Genomic DNA, 22,201 nt, shown 5'->3' on the forward strand with positions numbered 1-22,201 from the left:
TTAGTATAAGGGGGACTTCCTTGGCAGCCCAGTAGTTAAGAATCCGCCTTCCAATGCAGGGTACACAGGTTCAACGCCTGTGTGGTTCATGAACTAAGATCCCACATGCTGCAGGGCGACTACGTCCATGCTATGCAACTAAAGAAGCCTGCATAAGGCAAGTACTGAGCCACAAGAAGAAAGCCCCCGCCCCACAGCTAGAGAAGCCTGTGTGCCGCAATCCTGACCCAGTGTAGCCAAAAAAAAAAAAAAAATAGAAGAAGGACTTGGATCTTAGGCTGTGCCATGAATATCTCTCGGAAAAACACTATGGAATTAGTTCATGAGGGCAGCTATCCAGGAAGGCACTGGCCAGAGTGCCTTCAGAATGTGAGCTCCGAAAGCAAATCCGCTTGCCGTGCCCATAGAGCCATGCCATGCCTACCAGACATCTACTGTGAAAATACTGGATGCTCCTTCCCTGGCCTCTTGACATGCATAATCATTCTGAATTCAATGCTGTTACAGGGAAAAAATACCTCATTCCAGCTATGTCTGAGCCCCACTTTCCTGTTCCAAATCTCATAGAAGTCAGTCTGATTGGTTGAAACTAAAGACTTGGAATTGTAGCTACAAAAGAGCAGAGAAATGTAATTATTGGCTAGTCAGGCTCTGTAGTACGATGGGGCATTCTGGAAGGAGAACGAGATTCTTGTAGAAAGCTAATCCACCACAGCCAGCACAAGCATTTATGGAGGATTTTTTTTTTCCTGATTGCAAAAGTAAAATGTTCTTATTAAAAAATGATAGGCTGAGAAATGTGTAAAGAAGAAAATAGTCTCTATTTATACTGAGAACATGTTAATATATATTTGTCTATGTAGAATTTTTCTACAAATTTGTCATTAAAGACTCTTACATTTATTTGTTGTTTTTTTAAGTCCTCTGCTTTTTGGGGATTTATGTTGGGGTCGCAGGGGAAATGATTTTAGTGCCTGTTTCCAATCATTCTATATTGTATTTCAAAGTATCACTTAGAAAAAACTTCAATTTTCAATTCATCTGGAGTCTCTGTTGTAAGTCAGAGCAACAATACCCAAATATTGTTTAAAAAAAAAAAAATCAACTGTTTTTATTTCCACAACAGATTAGATTCATAATCTAGCATTTTTCTTTAACTTTGCTGTGCAAAGTGCTACAAAATACAGAAAAATATTAAATGGTGTGTATAGTATTATATACTGTGTTGGCCAAAAAGCTCATTCAGGTTTTTCCATAACACCTTACGAACATTTTGGCCAACCCAATATTTTAATTAGCACATATAATGAATTGAGTGCAACATACTGAAAAACTAATGTAAGGAAGTCTGTTGACTAAAGGAAAAATGATTAAAATAAATTGTAAAAAGTAAAATTCAAGAATTTCCCTATAACCAACCCGATTTCATAAGCTTTTGATTGATATTGCAGATTTGATGCAAATATTTGTAAAACAAATAAATATTCCTGTTTCATCACTATGTATATTTGTAAAGAACCTTAGCATGAGGTAATACCTCCAAATGATCAAATCTGACACTGATTCTGCCATAATCAATGTGAAAAATACGATCTACAAATAAAATGAGTTAAAACAATGAAACATTTATTAGCTGGCTGTACCCCAGGGGTGGGGATGCGGGACTTAAAAAGTCAAGCCTGTGATACCGTCTATCGCAAACTATCTCCTGTTCTTCTTTAGGAACTGAATTGCTCGTCACCAGAATCCCCCGAAATGTTTGATTACTCAGGGAGTGTTAGGGACTGAATCTTATACCCCCACCCCTTCCAAATTTGTATGTTGAAACTCTTAACTCCGGGACTTCAAAATGTGAGTATATTTGGAAGGTCAGGCCTTTAAAGAGGTAATTAGATTGCAGCGAGGTGGTTAGGCTGGACCCTAATCCAATCTGACTCGTCTTGTAGGAGATGAGGAAGCAGTGTCAGCCTCCAGGGACATGTGTAAGGCCGAGTGAGAACACAGTGGGTATGACACCCTCTGCAAACCAGGGACAGAGCTTTCAGGAAAAACCCAAGCATGCCAACACTGAGATCTGAGACTTGGCCTCCAGAAGTATTAGAAATAAATATACGCGTTGTTTAAGCCAACTGCTCTGTGGTATTTTGTTATGGCAGCCCTAGTAAACTAATACAGGGAGAGAAAAATGAAATGTAGAATTTAAACAAATAAGTCTGATGCCCCTCTTGGTATAAAAAGTTGTTCTCAGAACTTCGCTGGTGGTCCGGGGGCTAAGATTCCGAGCTCCCGATGCAGAAGGCCGGGGTTTTATCCCTGGTCAGGGAACTAGATCCCACAGGCTTCAACTAAGCTTGCATGCCACAGCTGAAGATCCCACATGCTGCGGCGAAGACCTAGGGCAGCCAAATAAATAAAGAAGTATTAAAAAAAAAAAGAAGTTGTTCTCAAACAGGAAATTCTGCTCCGCCTAGGAGACATCAAGCAATGTCTAGAGGCTGCTTGACTGTCTCATTGCGGGGTGGGGTTAGGGTCTACTGACAGTGAAAAGCATCTCTGAGATACCCTACAATGCATAGAACAGTCCCCCTACTTCATAACAAAGAATGATCTAGCCCAAGCACTAAAGATGAGAAATTGTACTATAATGGCATGAATTTGCATGGCAGATTTGTGATTTGAGGATGAGGAGATTTAACTTTTTTAAATTTTTTGCTGCTTGGGCCTACAGAGTCATTTCTGCAACAGCTAATTATCTTGTGCCAGCCACTTTGAACAGTTAGCTAGAGGAGGTTTCACTAATGATCTCCATCAGGCCAGTTGGCCCTACCTGTGAGGAACATATTGAACCAGAGAACTTTCCACTCCACGATTAGTAGACTGGAAACATTTCCGCTATTCCATTCTCACAAAACACAGAAGGCAGAAACTAATTCCATATGTCAAATGTATCTTCCTTTAGAGATGAAGGACAAATAAGCCCATTCTTTTTACCCACAATGTACTGGACATGAATTATTAAACCAATTAATCACTGAAGTGAATTTTTAAAAGCCTTATTTAGTGACAAGGAATATTAAAACTGACTTAGGACAGTTTTTTTTTAAAGACAATGAGTCACTTGAAGCTTAACTCCTGTCATTTATATCCTCTGACATCGTTCTCCTTTTCTCTTTTCCTTTTACCCTCATCTATAACTAGTCCCCAAGGAAGAGCAAGAAAGGCAGTGATGTTAAAACCTGAGAAGGTGGATTAATGCAAGGATGCTCTGTTCCTCCCTCGATGAAGGTGGACCTCTTGCTTTTATGGGCTATTTGATGCTCTTTGGATAGAATAAGCACATAATGTTCTTTGCTTGGGGACAAATAGGGATTATGGAGGGTGCCTGGCTTGACTGACCTCTCAGAGTTCTGCATGTAGGATTTGTTTTTAAGTCCTTTGGATTTAAAATTGATATCCAACCAAGACCTACCGTATAGCACAGGGAACTCTTCTCAATGTTACATGGCAGCCTGGATGGGAAGGGAGTTTGGGGGGAAATGGATACATGCATATGTATAACTGAGCACTCTGCTGTACACCTGAAACGATTACATTATTAATCAGTTATACTCCAACATAAAATAAAAAAGTTTAAAGGAAAAACTTTTAAGTTTAACTGTTAAATCTTTGTAGACTTTATCATTTTTATTTTTTCTTACATCTTTCTTTTTCTGGTGATATTTTAAATTATCTCACATTTTCTATAAATGATAATAAAACACATAGCAACCTACATGCAATAATAGATCCTACTTTGTGTGATATAATAAAAGGTTTTAAATTAAAAAATAAGAAAAGTCCTATAGGATCACAGAATCACCTAACAATGGAAGGCTCGGTGAACTCAGTTGACACAATGGCTCCAGCTGGTATTGTTATGTCTGGCTTTGATGTGATAATGGTTATTTAGGTGATTTCAGTCATGAGAGACCCCGCAGACCACCAGCTCTGCTTGTCCCCTGCTTCTTTCCCTCATCAAAGTAAATCAAAACTTTAAGATTCACAATTCATTAAGCTGACTCAGTGAGTACATGATAAATTGGGCAGATTAGATTTTATATATCTTTAGCTCCACAAATCATCATTTATGAGTCCCACTGTTGGACACAGAGTGATAAGAGAAATATGGAGAAATATGGGGACCAGGGTGAGAGAATCTCATTTGAATTAGACAAATGAGGCCCTGCTGGAAAGGAACACCCAGGGTCTCTGGACAAATTTATGAAGTCAAAACAAAAAATAATTACAGTGCAGAAATGGCTGGTGCTGGATGAACCCGCTTCATTCCTAATGTTGGTTGGCAGCTCTTCATCCTGATTATTCCATCTGGAGATAATTGTGTGATATCATCCATAAAATTAAATCATAAATCAACCCAACTAGTGAATAGGCCAGCAAGCTGCTGAGAAAGCCACGCATAGGGGAGGCAAGATTTCTCATCTTGTGAGAGACACGGGAGCGAAATTAAGAGAAGACCTGCCCCCAGCATGTCCTCAGGCTCACTTGCTGACAACCTCCACCAAAGTCCACATCTCAGCAGAACCAGGACAGCCAACCTGTTGCCTTCACACATTTGCTGATGAAGGAAGGAGGTTCTGTTCATGAAGGGAACCATGTACTGCTCTTCAAAGATCTCTGCTGTGAGTTGTTATGCTCAGTTGCTCATTCATGTCCAACTCTTTGTGACCCCAATGGACTGTAGCACCCCAGTCTTCCCTGTCCTTCACTATCTCCTGGATCTTGCTCAAACTCATGTCCATTGAGTCGGTGATGCCATCCAACCATCTCATCCTCTGTCGCCCCCTTCTCCTCCTGCCCTCAATCTTTCCCAGCATCAGGGTCTTTTCCAGTGAGTCAGCTCTTGGTCTCAGGAGACCAAAGTATTGGTGCTGTTGTGAGTTGGGGATGTCCAAAATGGAATACTTTATTTCCTTTCCCGATGAAATGTTAATAGTGATAGAAAGTTTATAAACACTAAGGAAATCTTAAACAAGAGCATATAATCAAACAGCCTCAGAGGCTTAGTGTTTGGAGAATTAGAGAGTACACTATGATCTCTGACTTAGTAAACTGTGGTTAATCTGCATGGCTATATTTGGAAAGCGTTTCTCAGAGGACAAGGTATCCTTTCAAAGCAGTGGTTATGATGCATATAAAAGAGTAATTAGGGTAAAGACAAACATATTGTTTAAATGGCGACCACTGATTTCTATAAGTGCCTTTGCTGTGGCCGGTAAGTTGGAGGGAGTCAAAAGTCAAAGATGATCCCAGATTCCCTAAGAGCTCAGGCTGGAGCAAATGGCTAAAGGGCATTTAATACTTCTTCCAGTCGAATCATTTGAGATGATAAATCCCACTGGCTTTGGAGATTCTGCTTATGACCATAGTAAATGTAGAGTCCAGCTGTACACTGAGCTTCTGAGCTTTCAAGTGGCTACGGTAGCAGATGCTGGGAGGCTGGCAGCCTGTGAGCATCTGCAGGAGGACAGTCACTGAGCCACTCAGCAAAGACGCCAAGTATAAAGATGATAATGAAGATAAATTCTTTCTTGTCCTTTTCTTCCCCCTCGGAATAACATTAAGATCATCAGAGCAAGAAAAGCCACCAGTTCTGGAAAATGATTATTCTTTCATTACATTCCCAATTGTACTGTGTCCATATACTGCATATACACAGAACCAAATATTTGCAAGTATAGGAGTCTGGTTGGTTTTTGACAATTCTAAAGTGTAGGCGAACCAAAAAATGAAAAAACCTTTGTAGGAATAAATACTATTTGCCTGTTTTTAATGACTCCCTTTCCCTCATCTCCTAACCCCCAAGAATGTTTATTTTCTATTATTCTTTTTAGCCAAACTCAACAAGAAACCAGGAAACCACATACCAATGTAATGATAATGAGCAGCACTAGAATTCTGTTTTATCAGGTTTATTCAATTGGTCAGAGATCTTTCAGTTGCAAACCTCAGAAACCCAACTCAAACTAGTGTATGTAAAGAGAAGAAATTTATTGTCTTATGTCAGTCAGTCAGTTCAGTCATTCAGTCATGTCTGACTCTTTGTGATCCCATGGACTGCAGCATGCCTGGCTTCCCTGTCCATCACCAGCTCCTGGAGCTTGCTCAAACTCATATCCATCAAGTTGGTGCTGCCATCCAACCATCTCATCCTCTGTCATCCCCTTCTCCTCCTGCCTTCAATCTTTCCCAGCATCAGGGTCTTTTCAAATGAGTCAGTTCTTCACATCAGGTGGCCAAAGTATTGGGGCTTCATCATCAGTTCTTCCAATGAATATTCAGGACTGATTTCCTTTAGGATTGACTGGTTTGATCTCTTTGTAGTCCAAGGGACTCTCAAGAGTCTTCTCCAACACTACAGTTCAAAAGCATCAATTCTTCGGCACTCAGCTTTCTTTATAGTCCAACTCTCACACCTATACATGACCACAGGAAAAACCATAACTTTGACTAGACAGACCTTTGTCAGCAAAGTAATATCTCTGCTTTTTAATATGCTGTCTAGGTTGGTCATAGCTTTTCTTCCAAGGAGCAAGAGTCCTTTAATTTCATGGCTGCAGTCACCATCTGCAGTGATTTTGGAGCCCAAGAAAATAAAGTCTGCTACTGTTTCCATTGTTTCCCCATCTATTTGCCATGAAGTGTCTTATATAAATTTATCTATTCATCTATCTATCCATCCATCTACCCTTCATCTAGTCATCTACCCATCCATCTATCCATTTATCTTATCCATCCATCCATCCACTCATCCATTCATTCATATATCAATCCATCCATTCATCTATCCATCTATCTATCCATCCAACCATTCATCTATCCTTCCATCCATTCATCTATCAATCAATCTGTCCATCCATCTGTCTATCCATCTGCCTACCCATCTATCTATTAGTGCATTGGTTCAGAAATGGCAGTATCCAAGTCTCAATTAATGCTCTCTTGTGTTTTCTCTCTTTGTCCCAACCTCTATGTCCCTCTCCATCTGTATCTCTTGATTATACTTTTCCCCTTGGTGTTATTCTCAGTTATGTTTTTCTTTCTATAAAAACAAAGCCCAAGTGGCTCCAGACCTATACATGCCTCGGGATCCATGATTTCCCAGTGGAGAAGAGACTCTCTTTCCCAGGGATTTTAGAAAACCTAGAACAAAGTGATATAAAGTGGAGGAAATTGTGGCTAGGCAATCTGATTGGAGCCAGACTGAATGTCTTGCACTTAGCCTACAACAGTTAGTTTGCTAAAGTTTTAAAATAAAAGCCCGAATCTTTGTTTTAGAAGGAATACTCTGTCAACAATGTGAGAAGTGAAATAGTATTGGAGAAAACTAGATTTAGAAAAGGAGTGCGTGTGGCAGAAGGTGAGGGGAGTAGTGGTAGAAAGATTAGAAAGGATGAAAAGCAGATCGCACAGGCCTCTGAGGAATGCAACTGGAATAACTTAGTGACCAAGTGAATGTGAACAAAAGAAGAAAAAGGAAAAATGAAAGACAGAACAGATGTTTCCAGTTTGGATGATTAAGTGGATTTTAAGGTCTTTCATTGATATTTATGTTGAGACAGCTCAAAGTACAGAGTTTGAGTGCATTCTTTCTTTGTAGATATGGTAAAGTAATTTTTCTATCCCCTAGGTAGAAATACGAACAAATCTAGTATTACTACCTCTTATATTCTGCTCATAGCAGAGAAATTGTGAACAGATTTTAGGCAATGCTCAAGACTGAAATTAGAGTAATGCTTTTATCAACAAGGCCATTTAGTTAATCGTTCACACTAATTCTATTAAAAGACCTCAAAGTTCAAATATTACTTTTCAGCTTTTAATAATTCACAGTATTGATGTTATAATTGCTTGACTTTTCTTAAAATATGGGCTTCCCAGGTGGTGCTAGTGATAAAGAACCTGCCTGGCAATGCAGGAGACACAAGAGATACAGGTTTGATCCCTGGGTTGGGAAGAATCTTTGAACTATGATTGAAAGATTTTTTATATGTTAGTTTATTGAAGGCTGCATTTACCTGGTAGAGGACAATTATCTGGTAGAGGATATGCTGGTAGAGCCCATAGGCGCTGGAGTGCCCACAGTGTAGGTAAGGAAGAAAACACTGGGACCCAAAAACAGATGGGCAGAGTTTGCCAATTTATTTTTTTCATGTTGAACTATAACATTGTAACATTCTCTATCTAGATTCCTGAGTTTTTTGGCATCCCCTTAATTTTTTCCTCAAGGATAGTGCTTCAGTTGAGTCCCATTTAGCTGGCTCTAAGCCAACAGGAATTTGTTACCAAATACAAGCTCAGGGTACTGCATTCAGGAGGGAGACTATGGGGGCAGCGGGGGGCGGGGGTGGGAACTGAGAAACAAAAGAGCTTCTGCATTAGGTGACCAGCCTAGAATCCCAGATCTCAGGGGAGCCAGACACATTTGCAGAGTGTTGGAAGAACTACAGGCCTATTTTGGGACATCATCTTTCAAACAAAGCCCATGGACCACAGCAGCATGTCTCAGTCATCTGGTAGGTTTTCATAGGCCAAGAATGTGGTCTTTAATTTTCTGAATTGTGTTCAATAGGAGGAAATAATTTATAAAATGTGATACTTGATTTTCAGCCTGGCTTCTAAAAACTGTGGTCTATGGATCAACGTCTCAATATCTCCTGCTTGCTTGTTAAAATGTCTGTTCTTAGGCCATATCTCTGGCCTACTGGATCAAAACCTCATTTTAACAATATCCCCAGGTGATTTGTATACACATTAAAGTGTAAGACATGACCTCCAAAGTGAAGTGCAAAATTAAAACAATAGAACTTTTATTTATTATTATTTATCTCATACCAATTTCAATAATATGTATATATTTTATAATGTATATCACTATAGTTAGTGCACATCTATTATTATTGGGGTTATGTTTATAGACTTTTTAAAATATAAATATAGGAACATAAATTTTTGGAGACCACTGCTTTGAAAGGTTGCAAGTGTATCATCTAAGTCCTTGAAGATAGAAATAAAAGAGGAAAGAACAAAGCGTGGAATATTCTAACTGTCTGGAGTCACCTTCAACAGTAGTTTGTTGTCTGTTATCCCAAGGTCAGGATGACTAATTACTGTATCTATGAATTAAAATGCTCGTATAGCTCTCCAGGAAACTTCTTAATCTAACTCATCCTCAAGTGTTTTTTTTCTTTTCCTGTAATACCTGATCCCAGAACACAAAAGCAAGTTGAATCCACAAATCGATGCTTAGGAAATTATCAAATAATAAAGAACAAAGCAAATTCAGAATCTGCACAATCCTTTCTCAGACTGATCAAGGGAGACATAGCTATCCATTTTAAAGTCCTTTCATTGCACGGGATAGACAATGAAATGCCAGAGAACAGATATGTGGTTGCCAAGGGTGAGAAGAGTGGAGGGAAGGACTGGGAATTTGGGGTTAGTAGATCAAAACTAGGATACATAGGATGGATATACAGCAAAGTCCTACTGTAGAGCACAAGGAAACTACATTCAGTACCCGGTGATAAATGACAATGAAAAGGAATATGAAAAAGAATGCCTACTATGTGCATAATTGAGTCACTTCGCTGTACAACAGAGATGGGCACAACATTGTAAATCAACTATACGTCAATTGAGAAAATAATGAAATGTAAATACAAGGGTCATAAGGGTTGCATACCCTTGGAACAGGGAAGCTCATGCTAGGTCTGGCCCATTTCTGAAATGTATCCTCCTGAGTAACTAGTGATTGCTTTGAGTCAGCCACCTAGGCCCAGGTCAATTTCCTGGTTTTTAAGATTCTTTTGATGCGGACCATTTTTTATAGAGTCTTTATTGAATTTACTACAATACTGCTTCTGTTTTATATTTTTGGGGTATTTTGGCTGTGAGGCACGTGGGAATCTTAGCTCCCTGACCAGGGATTGACCGCACCCCTTGTATTGGTAGGCAAAGTCTTAACCACTGGACCGCCAGGGAATGCCCTCTTGTTTCTTTCTTGCTTCCTAAATATCTATCCTTCTCTTTCTCTTTTTTCCTGTCCTCTTTGCCACATATTTCAGGCTATATAGGTGACTCACATTAACAGAGAAAAGAAAAATCAGTCAAAGGCTCTTGGAAAGATATTAATAGTAACATTTAACTTGAGAATTACCTGAGGATTTGGTAAGTAGACATTTCTTTCAAACAATGTTTAAATTTATTACTTTCGTGTGTCTGAACATGGCATTTAGGAGAAATTCAAACACCAGGTCCCAGGCCAAATGATTTTCTTTTCGGCCTTTGTATTCAAGATGCTCAAGAATGTTCATTTACAGTGCAAAGAAAACACGTTTAGAAGATTGCCTCTGTCCTCCCTTCCAACCATCTGCATTGTGCTTGACCCTTGCAGGCACCCACTTGGTCCACAGCTGACTCTAGTTCATGGGAGCTTCCCTTTTCCAGTGTTTTCCCTGCATCGCTATCTCAGTCCATGAACAGAGAATATCCATTCATTGGATCTGCTCTGATTAGGCACCAACACTGTCCTCAAAGTCAGCGTTAGACTCTAGCTATGCAGAGTAAAAACCCCGAATGCCTTTTATTTGAATTTTCTCAGAAGCAGTCCATAAGGCTAGGACTTGGATGCCGGCACTACTTTGAAGGTGATCTCAACAAGGACAAGCAGAGGGGTGGAGGAAGTGAAATAAGAAATTTGTACGTGTCATCTGTTTATGAGTGAATCCTTGCTGTGGGCAGCTGGGACTCAGTCCTGCTGGGGACACTTGGAAGGATAACGCAGAGCATACTTCAGACCTGTCCAAGTGAGGGTCGAGGAAGTTGAGCGTGTCATATTTCCCTCCAGATATGTCCACAACAATGTCCCTCAGGCCATATCCTCTTCTTGTGATGTGACCTTGAGGTTCCTTTATTCAAGGACTTGGATAGATGTGCCACTTTGGTGGAGGTGGTGCTGTATGACATTAGAAGCTTGGACGTCAAGGGCGATACAGCTTCTTCCTGTTTCTCTTGGGATGCTCATGCTTGTAGGAAGCCTGAAGGAGCCCTCACAGAGAAATTATATGGTGTTCCAGCCATCAGACCCACCTGAGGACCCAGCTACAGCCAGCATTGACCCAGAATTGGGACTGGGCAGTTCTTCTGATGGTTTCCTTCCACTTTGGGTCATCAAGTCACTCTGAGCCTTTGCATCTTCCCCAGTGAGGCCCAAATATCATAGACTAGATGCTCTATGCTGTTTCCAACCCCTGACTCCCAGAACTGGTGGGGTCCCAATTAGGATCGATGCTGTCTTTCAGCTCTGAGTCTGGGGGATGTGCTACGTGGCAGTAGGTAACCAGGCACTGGGGCACTCATCCATCACACCCTGTGTCCGTTACGATGCACCAGGTTCCCAGCACACCCAGGCTGCCTGTGTGGCCAAGGATGCGCCTGCAGCTTTGTGCAAAGACCTCAGGCAGAGAGTGACACTCACAGTGGGAGCTGACAGTTACAGCTGAGCACTGAGTGGACACGGGGCTCGAGAGCAGAGCACCACCACCTCTGCTCAAATGGCTCACGTGGTGTGTGAAAGGCAAGCAGGTAAATGGAGAGACCTGATGTCAGAGTTAGCGGAGGGCACTCTGCGGCTCCAAGGAGACCTGCCACCCCTGGCCGCTGAGGACCAGGACGGTTCCCCAGAAAAAGAATTAAGTGAGCAGTTTAGCCCCCAAGGTTAAAACCGGGAGAGCTTTCTCCAATACGCCAAACCCCTCTGGAGAAAACATTTACAAAGACATCTGTTTTTTAGGATAGCGTTGCTGCTGCTGCTGCTAAGTCACTTCAGTCGTGTCCGACTCTGTGTGACCCCAGAGAAGGCAGCCCACCAGGCTCCCCCGTCCCTGGGATTCTCCAGTCAAGAACACTGGAGTGGGTTGCCATTTCCTTCTCCAGTGCATGAAAGTGAAAAGTGAAAAGTGAAAGTGAAGTCGCTCAGTTGTGTCTGACTCCTAGCAACCCCATGGACTGCAGCCCACCAGGCTCCTCCGTCCATGGGATTTTCCAGGCAAGAGCACTGGAGTGGGGTGCCATTGCCATTATGTTGGCCTAAAAATGAAACCCTCGTAGGTAACAATTAAATATACAATCACTACTAGTTCTCCTTTCTAGTAGAATGAGGTCTCAGAATGGACAAAACTGATTTCATGACCCAGCTAGCCTTAAGATGCAGAAGGACATCTTTGCTGTTTTGGGAAGTGAAGAAGACATGCTCTTTCATATTGATATTCTACAAATGCTTGCTTAATTCAAGAAGGTATCTTTTCTAGGGGACTTCCTTGGTGGTCCAGTGGTTAAGACTCTTCACTCCCAATTCAGGGACTCGGTTTCAATCCCTGGCCAGGGAAACAGCAACTAAAATTCCCACCAGCCACAACAAAGATCAAAGATTACAAGTGCTACAACTAAACCTCAGTGCAGCTAACCAAATAAATATATATATTTTTAAAGAAGTTATTTTTCAAAATGAAGATAGAGAAGAAACTGGAAAAATGTAGTTTTGGTTATCTATCTGAATATGAAGGCTTTATTAAACACTGCTCTTTTCGACAAATTCTGAGCCCCTATGCACCCAATTTTTCTGACAATTTCCATGTGCTGAACAAACTCTTCTCCATGTGCATCTTTGCATGAATACATTTCTTAGTGTTTATTTCCTGACTCTTAAATGAGCTTTTCATCTGAGTATAACATACAGAGAAGTACACAAATCATTTTAGCTCAATGACGTTTACAAATACGTATACTCATGTAACCAACACCCAGGTGAGTAAGAATAAACAGAACATAATCTGGCACCCCAGAAATTCTGATCCACCTCCAGAGACAATGACCCCAGAGGTGATCACTCCCCCAATTTCTGACACAGACTAGCATTCCCTGCTATAAATGCCTTATGGATGGGATCACACTGTGTGTACCAGGCTGGGCTGCCTTCTTCCTTTCAGAATGACTTTAGGGAGATTCATCTATCTTGTGTATAGTTGTTCATTTTAACCATTTGACCTTAACTGCTATTTATTAAATTTTTATGTTGCTGGAAAAAAAAAAAAACAACAGGAGGTTCATGGTTATCATCTGATATCCTGACATTCTGCTTCCAACTGAGGAAAGCCTTTTTTAGTAAGAAATAAAAAGAAAAAGAACTTTCTGAAACACACTGCATGAGTTAGTGTTTCCTCCGGAAGTTTGGCCAGGGTATGGGATATATTAGTCATTCTGAGTATTTTGTCCTCAGATGTCCTGACCCGGAGGTTGGACAATTCCCATTGTAAGTTGAGATTAATGCTGTCACAGGCTCTCTGTGTAAGACTCTGTATTGCAAATGTAAAAGTTAGATTTTAAGTTCCAAGTGCCATCAGTGATGTTATTTGCTTGCATTATCGTAGTTTGGGCTCATTGTCCCTGTTAAGGCTGGGAATTTGGGGCCAAACATATGGTAAATTTTCTTTCTAGTAGAAACATATCAGGGCCTAAAAAAAAAAAAAAAGATAATCTTAACCTAGTGATATTATTACTAAGTTCTATGACACTGCAGTAAAAGTGCAGAACCTTCATCTTCCTTGCTCAGAAAGCAGCAGCATGCTGGGATGAGCCTGCCTCCAAAGAGGAAAAAAACTATCATAAAATGCACATACAATTGAAATTGCAAAAGCAATTCCTCCAGGAAGTGGGTGACCATCAGCCAAGCAGTGTAAACAAGACCTTAGTTTAATCACAAATGGATAAGAGCACAGGTAAACAGCTCAGGCCATGTTTCTTGTCGCCTTACATTCCTAAATTCCTCTTGGCAAGGACACCCCAGTTGAGTAGTCTCTATATGTATCTAGAGTCTACTATGATGTTCTGAAAAGGTAGAAGGTGCTGGGTCTAGTTTAACAGCAGGAGCTAGAAGGCAAGGAGGGGACTGAACTGCCCCTAGTACACTGGGATTCACTGTTGTTATCCTTTACAGGAGAGTTATTAACAAGACTGAGTAGCTTTATGAGTAACCAACCACAACAGTGAGTGACCTCAAGATGCCCAATACTGGTCACTAGCATTTGTGATGCCCCATAGCATGTTGGGCCTTCTCCATGGATGACGGCATCTGAACATCTCAATAACTCCCCAGGTGGTCACATTACTATGTCTGCATTTTCACAAATAAGATAGTGAGACTTAGGGAGATTTCCCCAAGTCACAGAACTGGTAGAGCTGGCTTTGAATTTTAAGGGGGTCTGACTCCAGGGTCAGAGCTCAGAGCAGCACACCACATGCCTCACCACTGAAGAACTCTGTAGCACACAGTGCCCCAGCCTTCCAGGATCCTTGAGCCATATAAACGAGATGGCCACGCACAGTGCTCACCTGAGGGCTCAACCATAACAAAGGCCACAGTAGGGACGTCCCTGGTGGTCCAGTGGCTAAGACCTCATGCTCCCGGTGCAGGGGGCCCAGGTTCGATCCCTGGTTAGGGAACTAGATCCCACATGCTGCAACTAAGAGTGTGCATGCAGTAATGAAAGCTCTTGTGTGGCACAACAAACACCAAAGATCCTACATGCTGCAATTAAGACCTGGAGCAGCCGTATAGTTTTTTGTTTTTTTTTTTAATTCTAAAAGTAAACAAGTAAATGAAGTCCACAGTAAACTCTGGGCACTATTACTGTGAACAGAACAGTAGTGAGAGAACGATCGACCTGGAGGATTTAGTGGGTCTTCCCTGGTGGCTCAGATGGTAAACAATCTGCCTGTCAATGCAGGAGACGAAGGAGTCATGGGTTCGATCCCTGGGTCAGGAAGATTCTCTGGAGAAGGGAATGGCAACCCACTCCAGTATCCTTGCCTGGGAAATCCCAAGGACAGAGGAGACTGGCGGGCTACAATCCACAGGGCCGCGAAGAGTCAGATACGACTGAGCGAGTAACAACACGGCTCTTAGTATGAACGGAACAGTAGTAAGAGAATGATTAGCCTGGAGAATTTAGTGGGAACATGGCGGTAGTCTTAGAAGGAACTTCCTGTGGGTGGTGATGCATAGATGGCAGACAGCACGGCATTGTGGGAAGGCCGTTCACTGCTTTAGATCTAGGGCTCTGCTGGTTCTTTTTATAACTGACTTTTGGCAAATCACTTAACCACCTTGAATCTCTTTCTGCATCTCTGTGATGGAGACAATAATTGCTACCTTTCAGAATTCTTATGAAGGACATGTAAAAAGTGCCCTAAAAATGTCTGGCACATAATAGAAACTTGCAGAGGTTAATTTTCTTCTCAACAACCTCTGCGACTCAGGACTGGAGGATGGAATTGTGATCAACCAGAGGAAGTTTAGATGCTGTCCAAAAATCATTGTCTGAATGAACTTCCTCAAGAGAAAGTGCTGGCGTGCAGTGGAAGTTGCTCAGTATTCAGAAGGGGGATGGGCTCATGAACAATATTTCACCCTTAGTCCTTCGAATATCATGGCACCAAGAAAATATTCACACGGCTTTTCAGAAAGTTCCCATGAGGACACCACAGACAGCTCTTAGTTAACCTCAGGATCCATTAACCTTGCTTACAGCCGACAGCGGTGATGGGAAGACCATCAGAGCCTCACGGGTCCTGCTCACTGGTCTGCTTCTTCGTTGCTATTGCGCAGTTGCTCGGTCCTGTCTGACTCTTTGTGACCCCATGGACTGCAGCACGCCAGGCTTCCCCGTTCTTCACCATCTCCTGGAGCTTGCTCAAACTCATGTCCACTGAGTCAGTGATGCCATCCAACCATCTGTTCCTCTTCTGTCCCCTTCTCCTCCTGTCTTCAATCTTTTCCACCATTAGGGTCTTTTCTAATGAGTTGGCTCTTTGCATCAGGTGGCCAGAGTGTTTAAGCATCAGTCCTTCTAATGAATATTCAGGATTGATTTCCTTTAACATTGACTGGTTTGATCTCCTTGCAGTCCAAGGGACTCTGCTTCTGGCAAAGCTTTGTTTCCTCTGCAGTTCGGGGTGGTGGTGATTTGTGTTAATTTTCTTCGTGACAGCATCAAGGATAATGCCTTATTAAAATGATTTTTAAGACCTTCTGCTCATTCTATAATTGTCCTTTCTCCTTTTCAAACCAGGAGCCAGGGACTTTGCCTTTTCTCTCCTTAGACTTTTGCTAAGCCGAGGTAACCTGAAAGAGGCAGGGACCCAGTTGAAGGCAAAAAGGGGAGAAGATGTGTTTCCATCTAGAAGGGGGTTAGAAGGCTTCCATCCTGTGAGCAGGGAGGACATACAAGGCCCTCTGCTGGGAGCAGCCCCAGGGAGACAGGGAGGCTTCAGAGGGTACTTCCTGGTGGATGCAGAGAACCAAGTTTCCCAAAATCAGCCACCATCACCATGAGAGTGGGCAGCAGTCAGCAGGCCTAGAGGAACTGGGCAGTGAGCATCTCTCGTGAATCAGGGAGTCAGGACCGTGACAACAGCAGCCTCCTCCACCCATGCCTACATCCTGGAAATTCCCGAACCCTGATGGGGAGCAGCAGCCACTAGGGCTGAGAGCAAATCCTCCTTCAGCCTAGTGAGTCTGGAGTCTGATTTAGGTTGATTCTTAGAAAAGGAATTATGGTTATTTCTGCCACATCTGATTTTGTAGTAGTGAGTTTAACCTTCCAAAATATAAACCCATTTGAGAGTTTTCAATCTAAGGTCATAGCATCCAGGTCTCTCATTTTGATTACAAAGTGCTGCCTTGTTAACCCAGTCAAAGGTGAGGACTGAGGGACCCTGAGAGTATTAAGTGATTGATCCAGATGCATCTACAGGAGTGAAATTTGTAGTTTTAGATTTCCCAGCTCCTAATTGCTCCCTCTTCAGGTTTGAGAAATGCTGTCTCGATATGATAGCCATTATTTCAAGCAAGCTTTTATTTCTGCTTGTGATATTTATGGAAACTGGGCAGAAGATGGAAATGCAAGGGTGCCCTCCGGGTGCCTTTAAGAACCCGGCCCCCGCCCTTCATGCACAGCTCTCACGTTGCTTCTGCCTGGTGCTGGGAGCAGGGGGCTTAAAGAAAGCGCTTCATGATTGAAAAGGACTTTAGCATCCTGAGATGAAAGTGCTCCGTGAGACTAAAGTGCCTCTCCTTGAAGGATTACCTCTGTTTATGCTTTGGCTGCCACTTGGTCATGTTGAAGGGAAAGGCTGATTTCAGAAATTGATCCCTTTACCCCTTGAACGAGCTGAAGTGGGCAGCATTGAAAAGAGATTTCAGGCTGCTGCTGGAGGCTTTATTGTGGAGGCTGCTATCAGCCTGGCGTGGGGACAGTCTCAGGGGCTTGGCTGGACTCCAGGAGTTAATGAAGGCCCCAGAGAGTAACCTCAGTCTCTTTGCTGCTGCAGCGTGCACCCTTGAAGGTGGGTAAGAGAAGAGCTCCTGAGCAGGAGGAAAAGGGGGCACCTGCCCAGCCGCCCACTGTCAGCTCGTCTACCCCCACTTGGGTCAGGCTGCTTTCCAGCCTGAGATAACCAGGCAGTGAGTGCCCACACAGTGGGCTCAGGTGAGATGGAGACTGCTTTAGCTCAAGTGGGGACAGGGACATGCAATAGGAGGGAGAATGGACTCCAGGAAGATGCTCCCGACCCCTGGTCACTCCAGGAAGATGCTCCCGACCTCTGGTCACTGCACAGGATGCTACTGTCTGCAGTCCTACGAGCTGAGACCCGGGAGGCTGCATCTCCCTGTCTTTCGTCCACTCCGTCATCACTCCTCATCCCATACTGGCTTCCCGGTCTTGGATAACCTTTCTTTTCTTGAAATTTTTACTTTTCTTCCTAATGTCTCAGTATAAGTAGCTATTGTCAGGGCTTTAAAGGACTTGAGCAACCGTCTCCTCAAATCTCTCACTTTACAGAGAAACTGAGGCATGTGAAGGACTAGATGAGCCGGTGACAGAGCCAGGAGCACATGTCCGGGCACCGCATCCCCTCTCCTGGGCTCTTCATAGGCTGCCACACTGCTTCCTCCCCATCCCATGAAATGGCATCAGTAAACAGGAAATCAGAGTTCTCATCCTGACTGTCACTAAACGACTGTGTGACTTGCTGAAAATCACGCAGGCCCAAGTGTTAAGTTTGTTTGTTTTCTCAGCATCTGTGAGATGAAGGATTGAATTAAAGGGTCTCAGTGATGATCCCAAGTGTTCACCAAATCCAGCTTGTTTTCCTTCAGGGCGTATGGGAACACTACATTTCCCGGCCTCTGTTCCATCATTTTGGACAGAGGACTGAGATGGCCAACAGAAGTGGAGTGTCTGGCTCCAAACCTTCATCAGAACCCACCTCCTCACTCTTCTTCCACTTTGAAGTATTAATACCTTGAGCCCCCAAGGGTGTCAATGCACTTACAAGATGGAGAATACAGAGCATTACGTCCCACAACCACCACAAGCCCCTCTCACATCCCCTACCTGGACCATTACAACATAACACTGGGCATTTATCATGTGACTGAGAATTCAGGGTTGTCAGTTATCGCAGTTACCTGCCCTCTCCCAGACCCCTCTCAGCCACAATGTGCTAAGATTTTCCTGATCCTTCTCAGTTTATATCATTCTTTACTCAGCATTTATTAAGCACCTCTGAGGTACTAGAAATCGTGTTCTGCTGTAGTTCCTCGTCTGTCAGGAACCTCAGCCCCAAATCCAATTTGAACACAACTGTGGGGAGTCTGGTGTGCAAACCATAATCTACATTTAATTTCTCTTTCTTCACACGACAGTGGTAAAGAGGACCCAGGGAGGAACGGCTTTCAATTGCCGTCATCCAGCACCATGGTTAGGAATTCTCAAAGCAATGATTTAGTACCAATGGGCCTAGTGAAAAAGGAATGCGAGGCAGAGGTGTTTCAAATGATGGGGCTGGTGGGGCCAAGTTGAACTGATTCCACACCATCCACTCCAGGGGCCTGGACTGCGTGACCCCATTTAGAAATACCTGTACTGAGCCTTTTGGGTTCTTTTGGAAACATCTTTAAATCAGGCCCGCAGACTAGCAAACCATCTATCCTCATTAGAACCGCCCGCTTCCTCCTGGCTCTGCTGTCCACCGCTGCTCTCGGATGCTTTAGGAACATTTTTCTTCTCAGCATTGAAGCTGAGCACACCCATCTGGCCGGGGAAAGGATATAATAGGGCATATTTTCAGCATGACCAATTAGATGTGCAACTCCCATGAACAATAACAGGACTTAGGCTCCAGATTCTTCCTCAATAAATCCGGCCTTTCCCCTTATGAGCAACAGATGGGTTTCTCACAATGGCTCATTACCTCCTGGCTCAGCTCTGCTGCCAGAAGTGAAGTATAAAGTTATTTATGGATGGAGAAAGATGCATAAGTCACCACAGAGTACTTTCCGCCATCCTTTCTCATTTATTTAGTTAGAGTTTTCTCCCACCCAAGATAAGTAAGTTAGAGAAGATGGTGGTGTCCCCGCTGGGAACGGAGATGAATGTCACTCTAGCCTCATGACTTTTCCAGAAGGCTGAGGATTTCTGGGGGTGAGGCTGTGTCTCCTGCAAGAAATGGTAATGGCGATATTTCCATAGAGAAGACACCCATTCCTCAAAAGGTCCTCTCGCCTGTGACAGGCCATTTCTGTGAGATCTGGGCCGAAGGGGCACATGTCAGTGCCACTTAACCACACATGATATGTTTGAGAAGAGAAAACAAATTGCTTCTTTAAGAAATGCCAATACATTTCAGTGCCTGACATCTCAGCCAGGTGGACAGTATTCCTCGGTCAACTGGGGAGGACAGGGAAACAGGCCAAGAGACTGCCAGGCTAGATGTTATAGGGGCAACACACAGAAAAAGGGTCGGGGAGGAGAAAGGATGAAGAGAAGCACCGAGTGCAATGGGCTCGGATTCAGGGGTACTATGCCATGTGAACATACTTCTATTCTGTCCAGCTCCTGCCTGGGCAATTCCTGAAATGCTCTCTACCTGAGCTTCCTCATCTCACAAATGAAAATAATAAGAGGATGGCCTAGGGTTAAACTGAGTATTAAATGAATTGATATTTGCAGAGCTGTGATAGTGCCGACCATACATGATGTGCTGTGACTTTCTTATATAGAGAAACTCAACCCAGCAGCGAACACGAATTGATTTGTCTTCCCAGGTGGTTCAGCGGAGTTGCTAATTCTGGGAACTTTCTTCCCCACTCAGGCCGCTGGAATGGATACAGATCCAATCCAGGTTCTTCCTGAGGATTTTTCAAATGGATTCAAAGGAATGATGGTTGGTTCCTCTCCTAAGGGTAAGGTTCTGAGTTATAAATCTTGACAGAGGCCTTGTGACCTACTCTGTCACAAGCTGATTAGGAGTAAGAGAGATGAATCTAGCCCAGAGGGAAGAAGAGACAAGAGATGGAGGGTCCTAAGGCGTACTCCAGTCCCTGGTTCATTCATTTCTAAGCTAGCTATACCCATGTTCTTCCTACAGTTTGCGTATAGGAATCAAGACATTCCCTTTCCTGGGAGAGGAGGAAGGGGATAATCACTTCAAATTGGGTTTCTGTCCCAGCCACAACAAACCAAAACTTAGTGGATAAAGACCAACATCTACTGGAAAATATAATTCTCTATGCTTTAACTCTTCCCCTCCCCAAGGAGTGCCTGGTGTGGGGTGGTGGGGAGAGGGGAGAAGAGGAAGGCCATGAGGTAGGGGGATGATAAAGTCATTTTTTTTTCTTGTTAAATTTTTATTGGGGTATAGTTGATTTATAATGCTGTGCTAGTTTCAGGCATACAGCAAAACTATTGACAAAATTCAACACCCATTTATGATAAAAGCTCTCCAGAAGGCAGGCATAGAGGGAACATACCTCAACATAATAAAGCCCATATAGGACAAGCCCACAGCAAACATCATTCTCAATGGTGAAAAACTGAAAGCATTTTCTTTAAGATCAGGTAAGGGGCCTCCCTGGTGGCTCACTGGTAAAGAATCTGTTGCCAATGTAGGAGACACGGGTTCAGTCCCTGGTCCAGGAAGATCCCACATGCCACAGAGCGACTAAGCCCACACACCACAACTACTGAACCTGTGTTCTAGAGCCTGTGCTCTGCAGCAGCAGAAGTCACCGCACTGAGAAACCCATGCCCTGCAACTAGAGAGCAGTCCCCGCTCTGTGCACCTAGAGAAAACTTCACACAGCAGTGAAGACCCAGTGCAGGCAATGAGTAAACCTGCATATAAAAAAGACCAGGAATAACGCAAGGATGGCCGCTCTCACCACTATTACGCAACATAGTTTTGGAAGTCCTAACTGTGGCAGGCAAAGAAGAAAAAGAAAGAAAAGGGATCCACACTAGAAAAGAAGTAAAATTGTCACTGTCTACTAATGATACTATATATAGAAAATCCTTAAGATGCCACCAGAAAACTACTAGAGTTCATCAATGAATTTGGTAAAGTTGCAGGATACAAAACGAATACCCAGAAATGTCTTGCTTCTCTATATACTAAGAACAAGAGATCAGAAAGAGAAATTAAGGAAACAATACCATTTACCATCACATCAAAAATAACAAAATACTTAGGAATAAACCTGCCTAAGGAGACAAAAGACCTGTACTCAGAAAACTATAAGATGAAAGAAATCAAAGATGACACAAACAGATGGAGAAATATACCATGTTACTGTATTAGAAGAACCAATATTGTCAAAATGATTATACTACCCAAAAGACTGCAGATTTGATGCAATGCTTATCAAATTACCAATGGCATTTTTCCACAGAATTCAAACAAAAACTTTTTACAATCAGTATGGAAACACAAAAGAGTCATTTTAACACATGATTGACCAGATGATTTTGTAGAAACCAATGCCTATGGCCAGCAATTTGTTATATAAGTGAATACTGAAACATTCCAGTCAATTAACGTTTGGGTAGCAAAAGATATATTAATACATTTCTGGTCAATAAATTGTTTTAACAAAACACCTGAGGAGAAGAAATCCTAGGGTTATTGTATTTCCACAGCCTAGGCATGCAAATAACAGACTTACAGAGTCCCAGAGCTGAGAACTGCCTCCCAGATTTTACTCAGATGCGATGAGCTCAGACTTTGCCTACTGAACACAGGG

The 22,201-nt window shown here is 42.8% G+C and overlaps 1 long non-coding RNA gene across 1 annotated transcript in view; it reads right to left on the minus strand.

Annotated features, from left to right (window-relative positions):
• Positions 1-1,311: 1,311 nt before the first annotated feature.
• The window catches only part of LOC129634995 (uncharacterized), a 77,886-nt gene continuing 56,996 nt past the window's right edge, over positions 1,312-22,201 (minus strand). The window contains exon 3 of the long non-coding RNA XR_008706047.1: positions 1,312-2,393. This is a non-coding gene — a long non-coding RNA (uncharacterized LOC129634995). The remainder of the gene's footprint in view (positions 2,394-22,201) is intronic.

The sequence above is a fragment of the Bubalus kerabau genome, chromosome 20, assembly GCF_029407905.1.
Source record: "Bubalus kerabau isolate K-KA32 ecotype Philippines breed swamp buffalo chromosome 20, PCC_UOA_SB_1v2, whole genome shotgun sequence".
Lineage (NCBI taxonomy): Eukaryota > Metazoa > Chordata > Mammalia > Artiodactyla > Bovidae > Bubalus > Bubalus kerabau.